This window comes from Hippopotamus amphibius, chromosome 8 (genome assembly GCF_030028045.1).
Source record: "Hippopotamus amphibius kiboko isolate mHipAmp2 chromosome 8, mHipAmp2.hap2, whole genome shotgun sequence".
NCBI lineage: Eukaryota > Metazoa > Chordata > Mammalia > Artiodactyla > Hippopotamidae > Hippopotamus > Hippopotamus amphibius.
The window spans coordinates 73,811,414-73,827,365 of NC_080193.1; the positions used below are offsets into that span (position 1 = coordinate 73,811,414).

General features: G+C 51.9%; 1 protein-coding gene and 1 non-coding gene across 4 annotated transcripts in view; one reads left to right on the forward strand and one right to left on the reverse strand.

Annotated features, from left to right (window-relative positions):
- The window catches only part of AGAP1 (ArfGAP with GTPase domain, ankyrin repeat and PH domain 1), a 549,901-nt gene that overhangs the window by 487,128 nt on the left and 46,821 nt on the right, over positions 1–15,952 (reverse strand). The gene's annotated exons all lie outside the window — the stretch shown is intronic.
- Positions 15,687–15,759, forward strand: TRNAR-CCU (transfer RNA arginine (anticodon CCU)). The gene has a single exon. It is a non-coding gene; the product is annotated as a tRNA-Arg (tRNA).

Below are 15,952 nucleotides of genomic sequence, written 5' to 3' on the forward strand. Positions count from 1 at the left end.
GGGGAGGCGGCAGGTGCCAGGACCCGGACGATGAGGACCCAGGCTGACACCCGGCCTGGGTCTGGCTCACAGCAATCGGGCCCTCAACGTGTTAAATGCATGAATGATGTCAAAACTTAACATTTAGGAGAAGCACCTGAAGGCATCCTCACAGGCACCAATACTTCCACAGAACGTGCAGAGAGCTGGTCTTGGCTATTTGGCCTGAGCAATTGGATTAAAATCCTTCCTCCACGTGAGGCACCAGGAGGCCTCCTTGGCCCACTGTGTGTCAGACAAGATCGATTTCTGTAGAAGACCATACTCAGTCAGAGTAGCAGCATCCCCCTAAGAGTCTGACTGCTCAAAAGCAAGGCTCGGGGCTGCAATTTACTTCTGGTTCCTCGGTCCGAGGAAAGCATCCTATGATGGTCACGTCTTGGTCATTAGTAGCTTGACACTTCAAGATTCGATGGAGAGAGGCCAGGGTCATGATCATAAAAAGGTTTTAAAAGGTTCTGTGGGCTGAAAAAATGTGCGGGATGAAAGGTAATTCCAAGAGGAGGACCTCCTGACCTCTCTGGACGCACAGACCAGCAGCAGCAGCAACACGTTCTGTCTCGTGGAGACGGTCCTGGGGGCTCACACAGCCTGGGCTTAGGAACCAGAGACCCGTACGGATCACCTTCTCATTACGGTCACGTGACCTGGAGCAAGCTTCCCAACCCACCCGGCCTCAGTTTCCTTATCTGTAATAGGTAGGTGGTACCGCCCACTTCTTAGGGATTTTGACAAGAATTAAACCAAATCACACTTGTAAGGAGCTGGCACAGCACCTACCCCCTCTGGGACACTCAGTAAACGCTAATTACCTTCTCTCTCTCTTGCAGGGGCCCTTTCCCAAGCCCCAGCAAAGTTAATTAGGATCAAGCAAATACGGCAACTTGCTAGAATTTACCCAGAAATCAAAAAAAACCACCCTACCAAGAATAGGATGATAATTTATTATAACAACCCAAATCCCCCAGAGTTGTAATCTACACAGGGAGAGTTCTAAAACTACAACTTCCTGTCCAATTGTAAAAATAGAACAGTGTTTGTCAAAGACCCCAGATCCAATTAATGCTTCATTTTATCCACAGAAGGAGCCAAAGCATCTCAGTTTGTGTCCATGTGGAGGAAACCGGGACTCAGGAAGCTTCTCGGGGCCACCGCCATCCACCTGGGTAAGAGTGAAAGCAGGTGTGAACTGAAGTCACAGCCTCAAGGATGAAGGCACCGAGGCAGAGTCCAGAGGGTGGGCGGGGCGAGGCAACCCCAGAACCAAAAGAGAAGGGGCAGGATGGACAGAAAGAGTTGACATTCCGAGGGGCTGAGGACACAGAGTGGGTCTAGAGCTCAGACGTGCGATCAAGGCCAGGTGTGGTCTGGGGGCTCAGCCGAGGGCTGGGAAGGAGACCCTACAGCATCTTTCGTTCCACGCCAGGCATGGGGCATAGACTCCTTCTGAAACCTGCACAGCACCCCAGGATGTAAAGACATGCATCACAGCCCACCCCCACCCCACCCCCCACATTAGAGATGGGGAAGCAGAGCCGCTTGGCTTGCCCAAGGTCACCCGTTTTGAAGGAGCAGAGCCAGGATTGGAGCCCAGGCACCCTGGGAATTTTACAACGGAAGCTACCAGGCAGGAGCGTTTCCAGAAAAAGACTGCAAGAGAGCCCCTGGGTCTGGCGATTAGAAGGCCAACAGAAAGCTGCAGGCACCAGGAGAGAAGTTCATGACAGGGGTTGAGGAGGGAATTGGGGGCTTGGGGGCTCAGGGAGTGGAAGGGCCGTGGGACCCAGGCCATCCAAGAGCACACGTTCCAAAACACACAGCTGAGGACCCGTCCCCATGGTCAGGGCTCAGCACTGTCCTAAAACACCTCCCATCTCTTCTTCATTCCCCAACGCCAGAGCGGCAAAAAACACACCCACACCCTATAATCACTTGATTACAGCCATAATATGTTATGATTTGACTACACTGCCGGCTTATTACAGTGTGAGAAAATACAGGAACCGTTTCAATTACGCCTCATGAAACAGATGAATAAAGGATTTGCTTTCAGTCATGGTGAACGGCCTTAAACATTGAAAGGTGATTTCCTTTAAGAGCGCTTGAGATCGTCTTTGACGTGCAAAAACTAATACTACACACAACTCAATCTCTTAAACTCACAGATTTTGTCACCATTTGTTGAGAGTTTTGTGTGTCTGCTCAACGACAATATCACAGAATTAGCCAGTTTGGAGAAAAACCTCAAGCTAGTCCATGTAAGAGCCGTATGTGTGAGTTAACATTTAAAGCCTTGTTGTTTTATGAAACAGGACAGAAGTCCAGCTCAGAGGACATAAAAGAAGTTGCATTTCAGCCTGGACTGGCAGGCAGCCCCTTCCTCTGCAAACAGAAGCAGCTTAGGTTCAAAGCTGTCAACGGTTTTTAAATCAAAGGCCTTAGTTTCTGCCTTAATCACTAAGTCAATTACAGCTCTAATCTGAAAAAGGTATTTAATGGGCCTTTATTCGAGTTCACTGATATTTTCCCCAAATACTGAATTAGCAATTTAATCCTCTTGTATCTTCACCAGACAGGCAGATGGCAAGAGCCTCAGGAACACTGCCCGGGCCATGACAAAGGTCAAGGTCGGCCTATGACTAGGAAGGAGACAGGCGCTCCGCTCGCACCCCCAGGTCAGCAGCCAGAGGAAACACGAGATAAGAGGGTGCCCGGCTGCACAGCTGGATCAACTGTGGGGAGCTGAGAAAAACCCTAACGTGTCAGGGAAAGCCTTTAGCTACCCCCGACCACCCCACATCAGAAGAGATCTATAAGACTTCCCACTCGCCCCCACATACCCTGGCAGCGCCCCAGCCTCCAGAGTTTCTCAGAGTCGCTTGTTTGTTGATAGTTTAGAATTCAAGACACAGAGAAATAACATTGGAAGTGGTGGCTAGGTCCCAAGCCAGCTTACAGAGGCCTCTCTGGTCCAAAAGGAAGCTACAATACTGTGTCCACACAAAGAAAGCAGACGGGAAAGCAGAGCCAGGCTCTATATGCGGACAGGCCACCTTGCAGCGCCCAGTCCCAGGACAGCTCACCATGGTCGCCTCTCCCCTCTGGGGGCTTCTCCACACAGCCCAGACATCACCATGTGAGGAAGCACTCAAGTCCTTTGTTTGTGCTGAGTGTGATCAATATTTTTTTATAACTTTTCCAACAGAACAGGAGGAACTCTACGGGCGGGGGCGGGGGGGCTGCGGACATCTAGCTGTGACCTGAGCTTCCTGGAGCATCCCTTGGTCCAGTAGAGAACCTGACACCTAAAGTTTACAACTTCTGAAAAGGTAAATTTATTCATTTCCTGTTGCGACTGCGGCAACCCATCACACACTTAGTGACTTAAAACAACCTGAATTGACTATCTTACCTTTCTGCAGGTCAGAGTCTGACCTGCGCCTCACGGGGCTAAAGTTAAGGCTCCAGGGAAGAATCCCCTCCTTGCCTTTTCCAAAACCTTTCAGAATCCACCCACATTCTTCAACTCGTGGTCTGTGTTCTGGCATCAGAGCCAGCATCAGTGTGACATGACCCTTCTCCCAGGGTCACACCTTCCTCTCTGACTCCCCTCCTCTGCCTCCCTCTTTTACTTCTAAGCACGCTTGTGATTATGTCGGGCCTACCAGGTAATCCAGAATAATCCCATCCCAAAGTTGTCAATCACACCTGCAAAGTCCCTTTTGCCATATCAGGTAACATAATCACAGGTTCTGGGGCTCAGGGCACAGATATCTCTGGGGGCCATTATTCCGCCTCCCACAGTGGGGGAAAGATGCAGGGAGAAAGCACATTAACTCTTATGCTTAACAAGCTTCGCGATACACGCTCTAGGGTGGTCCCTGGGCACAGTGGGAACAGACCAAGCAGCGCCAAACGGAGGTCTAGTTAAACGATGGATGGTACAAAGCCACACAACAGGACCACAGAGGTCCTGTAAAAAAGAGAGCTCCATACACAGGCATGTGGAGAGATGTCCAAACACACAGTGAAGGGGGGAAAAAAAGCAAATGGCAGAACAGTTTTTTTGTTTTAAAAAGTGAAGAATTAGCACTACCTCACATCATACACAAAAATTAACTCAAAATAGATCAAAGACCTCCATGGAAGAGGCAGAGCCATACAACTCCTGGAGGAAAACATAGGAGTAAGTATTCACAGCCTCAGGTTAGATTAGGCAGTTATTTCTTAAATATGACATCAAAGCCCACCTGATGAAAGGAAAAAAACAGGTAAATTGTACTCTGTATATCAAAAGACACTATCATGAAAAGATAATATGCAAAATGGTAGAAAACACTTGCAAATCATATATCTGATAAGGATCCAGTATTATAACACACAAAGAACTCTTAGAACTCAACAATAAAAAGACAAATAATCCAATTAAAATATGGACAAAAGATTTGAATGGGCATTTCTCCTAAGATATACAAATGGCCAATAAGCATATGAAAAAATGTACACCACCACTAGTCATTAGGGAAATAGAAATCAAAACCACAGTGAGCTATGGCTTCACACCCACTAAGTCAAATGGACAGATAATAGCAAGTGTTGGCAAGGCTGTGCAGAAACTGGAATCCTCACACATTGCTGAAAGGAACTGACAGTAACCAAAAGGAGGAAGCAACCCAGGTGTCCATCCAAGGATGAGTGCACAAACAAAACACAATACACACATACACAATGGAACTCAGTCTTTAAAAGAGAGGAAATTCTTTAATTTAATTCCTTTTTTTATTAATTTTTATTGGAGTACAGTTGATTTACAATGTTGTTAATTTCTGCTGTACAGCAAAGTGAATCATTTATACATAGACATATATCCATTCTTTCTGAAGATTCTTTTCCCATATGGGTCATTAGAGTACTGAGTAGAGTTCCCTGTGCTGCGCAGCAGGTTCTTAGTTATCTATTTTACACATAGCAGTGTGTGTATGTCAATAAAAAGGGAGGAAATTCTGATACACGCCACAACATGGATGAAACCTGAAAGCACTAGGCTAAGTGAGAGACACCCATCACCAAAGACCACAAATTCTATGATTCTTTTTACATGAAATGTTCAGAATAAGCAAAATCCATAGAGATAAAAATTAGAGTTTCTGCCAATGGGTACACGGTTCTTTGGGGGTGACCAAAATGTTCTGCATTAGATACTGGTGGATGGAATACACCAGAAACCACTGAAGTGCACTTTACTTTAAAGGAGTGAATCTTATGGTATATGAATTACATTTCAATAAAGCTGTTATTTTTTAAAAGTAAAAAATTATGTACTGGATTTCATGGGCATAGAACATTTCTGGAAGGATCTCCAGTAGTTACCTCCAGGGATTTGGATCAGGGAGACTCTTTAACTTTCCATCTGCTGTGCTATGTAGCTTTTCCTACAGTGAGCACACATGATAATGAAAAACTGATTAAAATCATCGAGAAGGCTCCTTACAGCGAGAGACACTTCCACTAACACCACCATCACCCCACCTGCCGAGCTCAAGGCGTGCTCTCTGCAGGGCCTCACCACCTGCCAGAGAGAAGGCCACCAACACCCAAGACCACATCAGCACTCAGCTCCCTGGACGATTTCCAGTCTCAGGACACTCACATCACCCCCCATCATCATATCCTCATAAATTCTAAGCTGGCAGATACTTTAAAAAAAAAAAACAACCTTCAGTGAAATGCATAATGAACTTTTTTCCCCCTAACTACAAACAGACCTGTCTGAGGCTACAGTAACACATTCACAAGCTCGATTCAGTGTACGCTGAACTCCACCCCACAGCACTGGGGCTCCTCGTGAAATCAATCTGGACAGCACCTTCATGGCTGAGATTGTAATCGTACTATTATAAACCACAGCAGTTGAACGCTGTTGCATCTCTCTAATCAAACCTTCTGAGAACGCGTCCTCCGTAAGGAACAGGGCCCGCTCCCATCACAACACTGCTCCTCTGGGAAACCCAGACAAGGCTTCCTGGAACTCAGGATGAGGGAAAGTGGGCTGGCCTCTCTGGGGCCCTGCTGCTCCTGACGGCTAGGACTGGAGGGCAGCTGGGTTCAAGCGGAGAGAAAAGAAGTGGATGGAGATGGGAGAACATTCTGGAAGGGCTCTGCGTATTTTCCAGGGCTTGAGAGGTCAGATTTCAGCACATCTGGTTTTCCTGGTCACACTCTATTCTTAGAATCCATCACATGCATCAGAGGTACCAGGCGACAGGGACACCAAGCTGGAGACACAGAGAGGCCCCCCAGGGGCAAAAGCCAGGCAGACACGGACAACGGCAGACACCTGTTCATGGGTGACAAGCGAGAGGTGCCAGGAAGGATTTCAGGGGAGGGGAGCGGTTCAAAATACTGAGGAAAGAGGAGGCTAATGTCATTTGAGGGAAATACAGGACGAGGAAAAACAGAGTCAAATAAGAAATAAGTCATGACATGGGGGAGATGAGACAACCTGCGTCCAAAAGAGCCAAACGCTCAGGGCGCCCCACCCAGAGGAGGAGAATGCGGGGCGGCCCTGAGGTATCACTGCACACACACGCTCACACGCAGACACGCACACAGACAAGCATGCACACACACACCAGACACAGGCATGTGCGCACACACAGGCCTGCACTTGCACAACACACAGACACACACACACAGACACACACAGGCCCCACAAGGACCTAAACAATCTCCAAGAACATGCATGTTCACCAGGTGCCCCCTCACCCCACCCCACCCCACCCCGAGTACAGAGAGACACCCTCTCCCAGGCAGGGGGCCCCATCCCTCCGCAAGGCAGCCCAGGCCAAGTGCACGGTACTCCTGCTACTTACAGACAGGGCCTGAGGCTCAGGTGGGCTGAACACCAGGCCCCCGTCAGAAGAAGAGATGAAGCCGGGGCTCAGGCCCAGGCACATCTGCCCCTACAGCCCCTGCTCTCAGTCCAAACCTACCACTCTACAAACAGGTGAGCGAACCTGTCCGGGACCAAAACCTCACTCTCACAAGGCAGGTCTGGAGGAAGCCCCGATGTGGACCTCCAGCATCACTCAGGCATCGATAGTTAAGTGCAAACAAAAACACCTCTGCAACAGAGCTAAGCGGTCACTTCCACACACGGGACCAGACACAGGAGGGAGCCACTCTGGGGCCGGGTGGTCTGGGTGGGCTCTGGTCCCACCGACTGCACTGTGGCCCAGGACAAGCCCAGGAAGCCTCTGTACCTCCCTTTCTTGTCTGAACAGCAAGGCAAGTTGCAGTTACGGGATGGTGGGAAGATTAAGTGGGTTCCTCCGGGTTAAGCACTCAAGAGCTCTTGGCACAGAAAAAATGCCGATGAAAGTTCATCCACATCACCACCACCAGCATCATCACCTCTCGTTTTCCATGGTTCATTAATTCTCAAAAGCCAGCATCTCTGGAATGAGTTCAGACTCCATTCCTTTTACCAGATCAAAATGACCCCAAGCCTCTGCCCAGCACTGCCATCTGCCGTGTTGTTTGCCGGCACCCACAGCCCTGGTCCTCTGAAGGGCAGGAACCGAGCAAGTCTTCCCAGACCTAAAATAACATCCACACACCACGAGGAACAGCTTCGAACAGCAAAGACGTCTGTGACTCACAGGGAAGGAGCAAAGGTCTGGGAGGGTTTGGGCAGCCCCGTGGCGGCCGGTTCAGGTGTCCACCCTCCCCTCCCATCCCCGGAGCAGTACCCAGCCTCCGGGCTCTGCTCTGAACGTCTGCAAGAAGCAGACACGGTTGGCAAGGCAACAGACCCACAGGCTAGAGCATCCTTCCCAGACTGCACCATACACCCCAGGACGCCGCCGGTTGGGAAACCTGGGACTCACCCTTTGTGCTTCCACCTCCAACCTTCAGAAAGCCCTGCAGCCACAATGGTACCTGCTAAATATTCACGTCCTTGGAAAATGATCAAGCCCGGCTCCAAAATAATACAGCCTTCAGTTCAAAACTGACTTCTCCATTTCCCATGAAAAAGCAAAAGAATGCCTGTGCTTGTGTCCAAAACAAACGCCCACACACAGAGTCACAGGGGGTAAGTGCACACTGCCACGGGTGTCCCTCTCACAAGACCTAAACTCTGCTCAATACGCAACCAAAATGATTTCTAGACTCGTGACCTCGTGCCTTGTAGAGAAAAGTTAAATGCAGCTTACTGCACTTTCTAAGGCAGCTGGGTGGATGAATACACATTGGTCTGGATGAACATATACGTATTCGTTTATTCCCATGTGCACACATGGAGGCAGAGGACCCACTCAGAGAACAGAGCCCCCCGCTGCACTCTGCGGGCGGCACCAGACGCCTTCCCTGCCCCGCCGGGGGTCACTCACAGGCCCCGACACCCGGGCCAGTCTGAGCACCGAAAGGGTGAAGGTTCGGGCAGTCGTGGCCTCTCTACTGACGCCCTTCTTGGGGCTGTGCATCCCAGAGTCCCACGTGGCTCACCTACAGGAGGGGGGGGGAGGGGCTACCCCGAGCATCGTTCCGTCCTGGAAGGCCTAGGCGTGGGCAGTGGGACAAGTCTGGCTTGGGCTGTGAGGCAGGGTCCTCCTGTCCTGTCTGTGGCCACTGGAGCAGTGGCTGAGCCCTAGAAGGCAAGGGCAGGCTCACAGGCTTCCTGACGTGGGGCCAGTGGGCAGTGTGGGCAGATGGAGCCGTGACACCAAGCTCACCAGGAGGCCGCTCCGAGCAGCCGGGGCCACCTCTGCTGGTCAGCAGCAGGCGACAGGCACGGCCCAGGCTGGCCCCCACCATATAAGCACCCCCCATCCGTCTCAGTGCCCCCGTCTCTCCTCCCCGAGCGAGCGAGGCAAGTGAGGCTGCAGGCGTCACCCATCACCCTTCTCCCCCACGGCTCCTCCAAAGAGCAGCTCCCGCTCAGCCTGCAGACAAGCTCAAGGACAGCGGTGGCCAGGCCTGGAGGCCGGCTTTCCAGTCTGAGTGGCCTTGCCTGGCCGTACAAGGCCCAGAGTAGGTGCCCCAAAACCCCAACCAATCTCCTGGCCAAACCTCCAGGGGCCACTCAGACCAACGGCTCGCTCCCCACCCCACAGCTTTTAACCCCAGACACTCAGATGTGGGCTGCGACCCCCGGGCCTCTCCTCCCAAGCACCTCCGCCAACAGTGGCCTCCACTCAGGTGTGACGCACAGAGTGAGGCCACCAAGATCAAACCCAAAGTTCACACACGTGCTTTGGGTCAACGTCCTCCTATCTTGCCAAACGCAATCTGATGAAAGGACACACGGTCTGAACCGACGGCACACCTCGGGTCGGGGGTGCTCCCTGCCCAAGCTTCCTTTGCTTGCAGCAGCGAGGCCTGGCCCCCGCCAGCCCCGGACGCCACCCTGACACGTGTGCACCCTCCTGGCAGATGCAGGACCTCGACAGATGAGCATCTCCCTGTGCCCGCAGCCGGGCGTCAGACACGGCACGGGGGACGGGCTTCGTCCAGAGACCGGGAAGAGAGACCAGCGGGATGGGTACACGCGAACAGGCAGCCCCCTCCTCTGTTCTCAGCTGAGGAGACCCACTGTGCTTGCAGGATGGCCCGTGGAACAAGACCACAGGTTCTCTGCGTCACAGGGGGATGGGGACAGCTAGAAGGGTGACATTATACAGCTGGCAAGCCTCTGGCTCCTCTAAGAAGCAACGCTTTCCTCACTAACCCAGATTCCTAAGAAAATGATCCATCTGGAGGGAAGACCCACAGAGCTGCGGGGGTTCTGCCCAGGGCAGCGGTTCCCAACCTTTTTGGCACCAGGGACCGGTTTCGTGGAAGACAATTTTTCCACGGACAGGGGGTGAGGGGAGAGATGGTTTGGGGATGATTCAACCACATTACATTTATTGCTCATTTTATTTCTATTATTATTACATTGTAATATATAATGAAATAATTATATAACTCACCATAATGTTGACAGGAGGCAGAGCTCAGGCAGCAATGCGAGCAATAGGGAGCGGCTGTAAACACAGGTGAAGCTTCACTTGCTTGCCCGTCGCTCACCTCCTGAAGTGCAGCTGGGACCGGTACCAGTCCTTGGCCTGGGGGTTGGGGACCCCTGGCCTAGAGGCACCAGGGCCCTGGGCCCCTCCATCCCACCCAACTTCACCGGGGCTGCCCCAGGTTCCGGGATGCTGAGACTCCAACTCCTCAAGTCCACCCCGGGAAACCATCTCCCCATGATTTTTTTTTTTGGGGGGGGGGGAGTACACCAAGTTCAATCATCTGTTTTTATACACATATCCCCGTATGCCCTCCCTCCCTCGACCCCCCCCCACCCTCCCTCGAGTCCCCCCCATCCTCCCCATCCCAGTCCTCTAAGGCATCTTCCATCCTCGAGTTGAACTTCCTTTATTATACAACAACTTCCCACTGGCTATCTATTTTACAGTTGGTAGTATATATATGTCTGTGTTGGCTGGAAAGAAAGTTTGGCAAACTCAAAAAACATTTCCAAGTGGCATCAAGGCTTTCACGAGGTCCTCCCACCACAGGCATGTAGCTGGAAGGCTCCCCGACCTTTCCTCCCCAACCAAAGCTAGAGGCCGCCCTGGGGTAGCCCCAAGAGGTGAAGGGGAGGCTTGGTCCTGGTTTTCTTTTCTTACCAGGAAAGCTCCAAGTGCTCCCTGGGACCCCTAAAGATGCTGGCCCACTCCCAGCCAGGGCTGGAACCGAGAGCCCCAGCCCCACGCAAACTTCGCATGTAAGAAATCCAAATAAATCATGAGAAGCAGCTAAGCAGGCCATGCGCTCTGCTTCAGCACAGACACCACCGGGCAGAGCCAGGCTAATTAAAACGAGAGGCTCAAGATCAGGGCTCCCAATTACCCGCCAAATTAATGTGCTGTCCTGCAGACTCCCTCCTCCTCGTCCCCAGAGCCTACCTTCAATAAACCTTTCTATTTCTGAAGATGATGCTCCCCGGAGTCCTTCCACAGGTCTCCTGCAGAGACTCAGGCTCCACCACCTTCATTACAAATAAGCTTCCCTGGATTTCTGGCCAGAGGTGATTTGGTGGAGAAAAGCCTCTGTCCACCCAGTAACAGGCCCTGGAGGTGTGACCACAGCTTGCGCCCGCCAGCTGGGGTGGGAGGTGGAGGAGACAGCGGCTCTCCGATGCCTAAGCTGAGGTTCCTTCCCACGTCAGTCAGAGCTCAGTTAAGCCACTTTCAAGGGGAACTACTTCTTCTATTGCGGAGGACAGGAATGTCACACGTGCTTACTGGCACCCTGGGCAGCCCCTCTCCCTGTGGCCCCCACCCACACCTGCCAGAGGCCCTGCTCTCTGCTCACTCCAAACTCAAAGCCCCACGAGGTGGCTGCCCAACCAACCACCCTGCTGTGGCCCCAGATGGAAATTGTTACCGGGCGGCTTCGGGGACCAGGCGCCACTTCACACACAGACTCACTGCCACCAAATGCCAACCAACAGGGCAGGGAGATGTGCTGAAAGACCCAGACTCAACCTGCCCTCTTCATACAGACGGAGATGACGGTGACAAGGATCGGAGCAGCAGCAACTCCTTACTGAGTACCAACCATGTGCCGCTGTCCTGCTCTGTTTCTCTTAACGAATCCTAATCACAACACAAGAGCGGCGTTATGCTACCCGCAGAGAAAACAGAAGCAAGACACAACTAGGAGGTCATCACACTCACACCCAGATACACTGTGTGTGTGTGTGTGTGTGTCAGAGGTTAGGACCAAGGTGGGCACTGCCTCTCTGCACTACCTGGGCCCACGGCCAAGGCCCCCAGTGCTCAGGTGAGAGGACACAGCCTATCACACTCACCTGCGGACACTACCGTCTGCAGCTGACTTCCTGAAACTCAACTCCCCGGACAGCAGACACTGCTCTCACCTGGTTCTTCTCCGCCTCTATGAACCCTCCGTCACCCGGGTTAGACCCTCCCTGCAATCACAGCAGCTCTGGATACCTCAGCCACACCTGCGTGCAGACCTCTGGCAGGTGGTGGAGGTCTACTCCCACCCCTGCATCTGACATTTCTGATGAGTGGATAAAGGAGAGATGGAAGAATTCCACCCTTTCTGGAAAGTCCAGTCCCTGGGGCTCGGGCTTTCTCCAAACAGCCAACAGTTCTACTTGACCAAGCAACTCAGCTGGTCTTCCTGGCCTCCACCCACGGCAGGCATTAAACATGCACTGAAATCCCACTTGCACCGTAAGCACACCAGGGAGGCAGTCCAAACCTGGTTTCCTTCACTCTTTCCACTTATAAAATGTCCCTTGATAGAATTTCTTGGCGCCAACTTCTCTCTCTTCCCTGCAGTAACAGTGCCCCTCGATGCCAGCAACGTGCAGAATCAAAAGTGGGTCTGAGGAGACCCATCCAGATGAACGAGGTAGAGAAATTAAACAGCATTGAGGTGACGCTCAAGTTCATCTATTTAACGCTTCTCCCAAGTCCTTTTCAAGGGGCTTGCAGGGACTGGATTGAAACCGTCTGAACCTTAACTCCATACTAGAGTTCTTTCAAGGAACTCTGCAAACTTCCTGTATCTTTCTTAGAGAGTTTGGAGAGACATAACAGACGCACCCTCACCCCTCCCAGCTTTCCCCTCCATTCAGGCTCCTCCCCCTTCACTACACCGCTCCCTGACCTTCTGCCCCTGCTTCTCCTCCCAGACCTGCCAGTCCAGGGAGGACAGAGGTGAGCTCCTTTTTACATCCCAGAGAAAGCTCCGGACTTGTCCCTCTTTCTTTAAAGGTGCCCCACTCACAAACCCTCAGCCCATGCCCACCAAGAACACACCTGGGAAAGAAAAAAGATTCTACTGGTCTCATAAAGGGGCCTGAGAAGCTGCCCAGCTCCTCCCTCCTCACCTACTCAGAATCTACTCGGCAGACCCGGAGACCTGGAAATCCCATTCCCAGGAGACAGAAAAGAAGGCAAAAGGGAATGGACTACAACTCCTGCGAGTGAGACACAAAGACAGGGCCGACCTCTCCCAGGTGCCAGAGGTGGTCTCACGTAATGCCTCCTTGCTCCCTTCCTCCCCCGAGGACCAAGCATCAGGTATCCTGCCTGGTCCCGCTGAGCCTCCACCTCTCTCCTCTGATGTCAATTCACTCTAGAGAAATGCTGTTTTATCAGCAGACCACCAGCTCGCTCTTCAGCCACAGGAAGGACGGAGGCTCCCCACCAACCTGGGTACGGCGCCTGCTGGCACAAGTGACACCACACCTGTGGGGGTGAATGAATCAGGGACCAGAGGGCACAGCGGGGCCACACTGCTCACCTTCCTGGCTCCCTCCACATACACAAAACAGAAGGATGATGGGTTAACAGGGCCAACCAGAGCCTTCCAAACTGTAATGTGTTCAACATGCGGGGATGCAAATGCAATTACGACTCAGGCACACGTCCTGCATTTCTGATGTGCTCCCGGGGAACGCTGTCTTCTGATCGGTGATGTGCCATCCATACTTCCTGCCTTGCGTCTTGAATTAACAATTCTGAGTGGTTTAAGTGGTTCTCCTACATAAACCAAAACTGTTACGGGCACTCATAAGATACATGCGTGCTCAGAAATATCAATACTCTTCACGTTATTTACCAGGTGCTAAAATGTAAACCATTATGCTCATTTTAAAAACTTAGATTGTGAAAAGGGGCTTTAAAAAACAAAAACAAAAAACAAATCCAAGGGAACAAAAGCTGCCCATGAGGCACGTGGAAGATTAACGGGCAAGTGCAGCTTGAACACGGAGAGCTAGGGCTGAGCTAAAAACAGCGGCTGGATGCAGAGTGGTGCTCACTGCTGGTGAGGGTCCTGTGTCTCCTCCAAACGTCCAGAGCAGCTCTCCAAACACAAGGGTCCTCCCAGGGCAGCAGTCTCATGCACTCTGCAAACCTGGACGCTGTCCTTCCAGAGGGACAACCCCTGGGACGTCCCGGGGGCTGCACTCGCCGACTCTCCCTGCTCCTCCGGGCTCAGTCACCTGCAGGAGCCTCATCAAGTCTGCATGCCTTACATTCGAATGGTCTGGAGAACCCCACTGATCTAGCACATCTTCCTCCAAAGCTGTGAGGGACCCGAGCCCAGAGGAAAAGGAAGCCTGGAACTATTTAGTCACCTCCATGAGCTCCCAGGACTAGAGGCTGTGCCTTGAGAGTGAGCAGGCCACCACCGTTGCTGCACAAGCCCCAGCGCACAGACTCCAAACTAGACCGCCACATACCCAGGACATTTCTCTCTAGAATGGGGGGGGGAAGCACGTCTATAAAAGGCCAGATGCAAAAGCAGCCAAAGGCAAGGCACAAACAGAAAGGGTGGCTATTCCAAGAAAACTTTCTTTATAAAAACAGCTGGATTTGGCCCGCAGGCTGCAGGTTCTGACCCGTGCTCTAGATTACCCCACCCCCTTTAATCAAACACATGGATAACTCCACAGTGGAATGCACGCACCTTTACGTGCATGGACACGCACATAAAGAACGCAAGCAGCCTGCCCGCTGCACAGCTCGGGCTTTGTTGCCAAATGAGCACCGCAGACTTAGGATCCCCTGCGTTTCCCAGTTCTGGGTAAGGGGCTGTGGGCTTTCTGTACCGCAACGTATCTGGAGGTAAGCTGGGGGGAGGTGAGAGAGGATGAAACAAAGATGAGAAAGCGCACGAAGCACCATCTTTCAGCACAGGGATCCCATCACTGGAACATGGACACAGATGCGGGGAAGATGGTGCATCCCGGGGCACCAGGAGTACCAGGTTAGGGGGTCACCATCCCTCAAAGGCAAACAGCAGTCCGTCGGCTGAGTACCGAATTAGTGCCCGAAGCACTGGACCTCGCTCTGGAACTAACAAGAACCTTACAGCAATCACTCTTCTTGCTCTAAAACAGACATAAATATTTCTCATGACATCTGGGCAGAGTTGGCAGCCAGAGGCTAATCTCCCAAGGCTTGGCTCACAGATATTTACTGCACCTGCTATCTCTGCACACGCATGTTCACAAAACCAATGTTCCCCAGAATTTCACTGGGCTCTTTTCTTTTCAGTGCATAGACACCCAAGCACCTTTCTGCTGTCTCCCACTCCCAAGTTCACCCCCACCCCTGCAAGTCCAGCCTGTCACAGGGAAAAGGTGAAATAAGGCCACCCCACATTCTAAAGGACTCACACAAGCTAGGATACGGGTATCTGGGAGGCTGACGTCATAGGGATTTGAGTATTTCCTGGGAGAAACATACTCCTTTCCACAGTGAACACACACAAGCCCCAGGCTGAATCTGGGAGGCTGGGGGGGGGGGGGGGGGGCGGGGGGCAGGGGAGACGCATGAATCACAGGAAGGCAAGCCACAGGGACACCAGCAGACAGGAGCACTGAGCCCACTCCCCCTCCCACCAGATGTGCTCGCCCAGGGCCCTCTAATCTTTGTGTTAATGGATTTCACGGCACCCACAGGTTCAGCTGTGCCAGGCTAGAAGTGTGGCCTCAAGCGCCTTGTGGTCTCATTCATCTCTGTGCAGTTTTCCTAGGGTGGCTGACGGAAAATGCTGGAAGAATGTGGCTCGGAAAAAAAAGTGTGTGTGGGGGGGGGGAGGTGAGGGGGACTTTCCTGGCAGTCCAGTGGTTAAGACTCTGCACTCCTAATGCAGGGGACACAGGTTCAATCCCTGGTCAGGAAACTAAGATCCTGCATACCACACAGTGCGGTCAAAAATAAAAATAAGAAAATAAAATTACTCTCACTCAAGTATATTTGAAAATCTGAATAAAAGTAAATTAAAAAAAGAAGAAGAAGAAGAATGTGACCTGTTTCTCTTATTATGTTGTAGATGTTCTGAGCGGTAAAGCAATGTTCATATAACCAGGACCAGG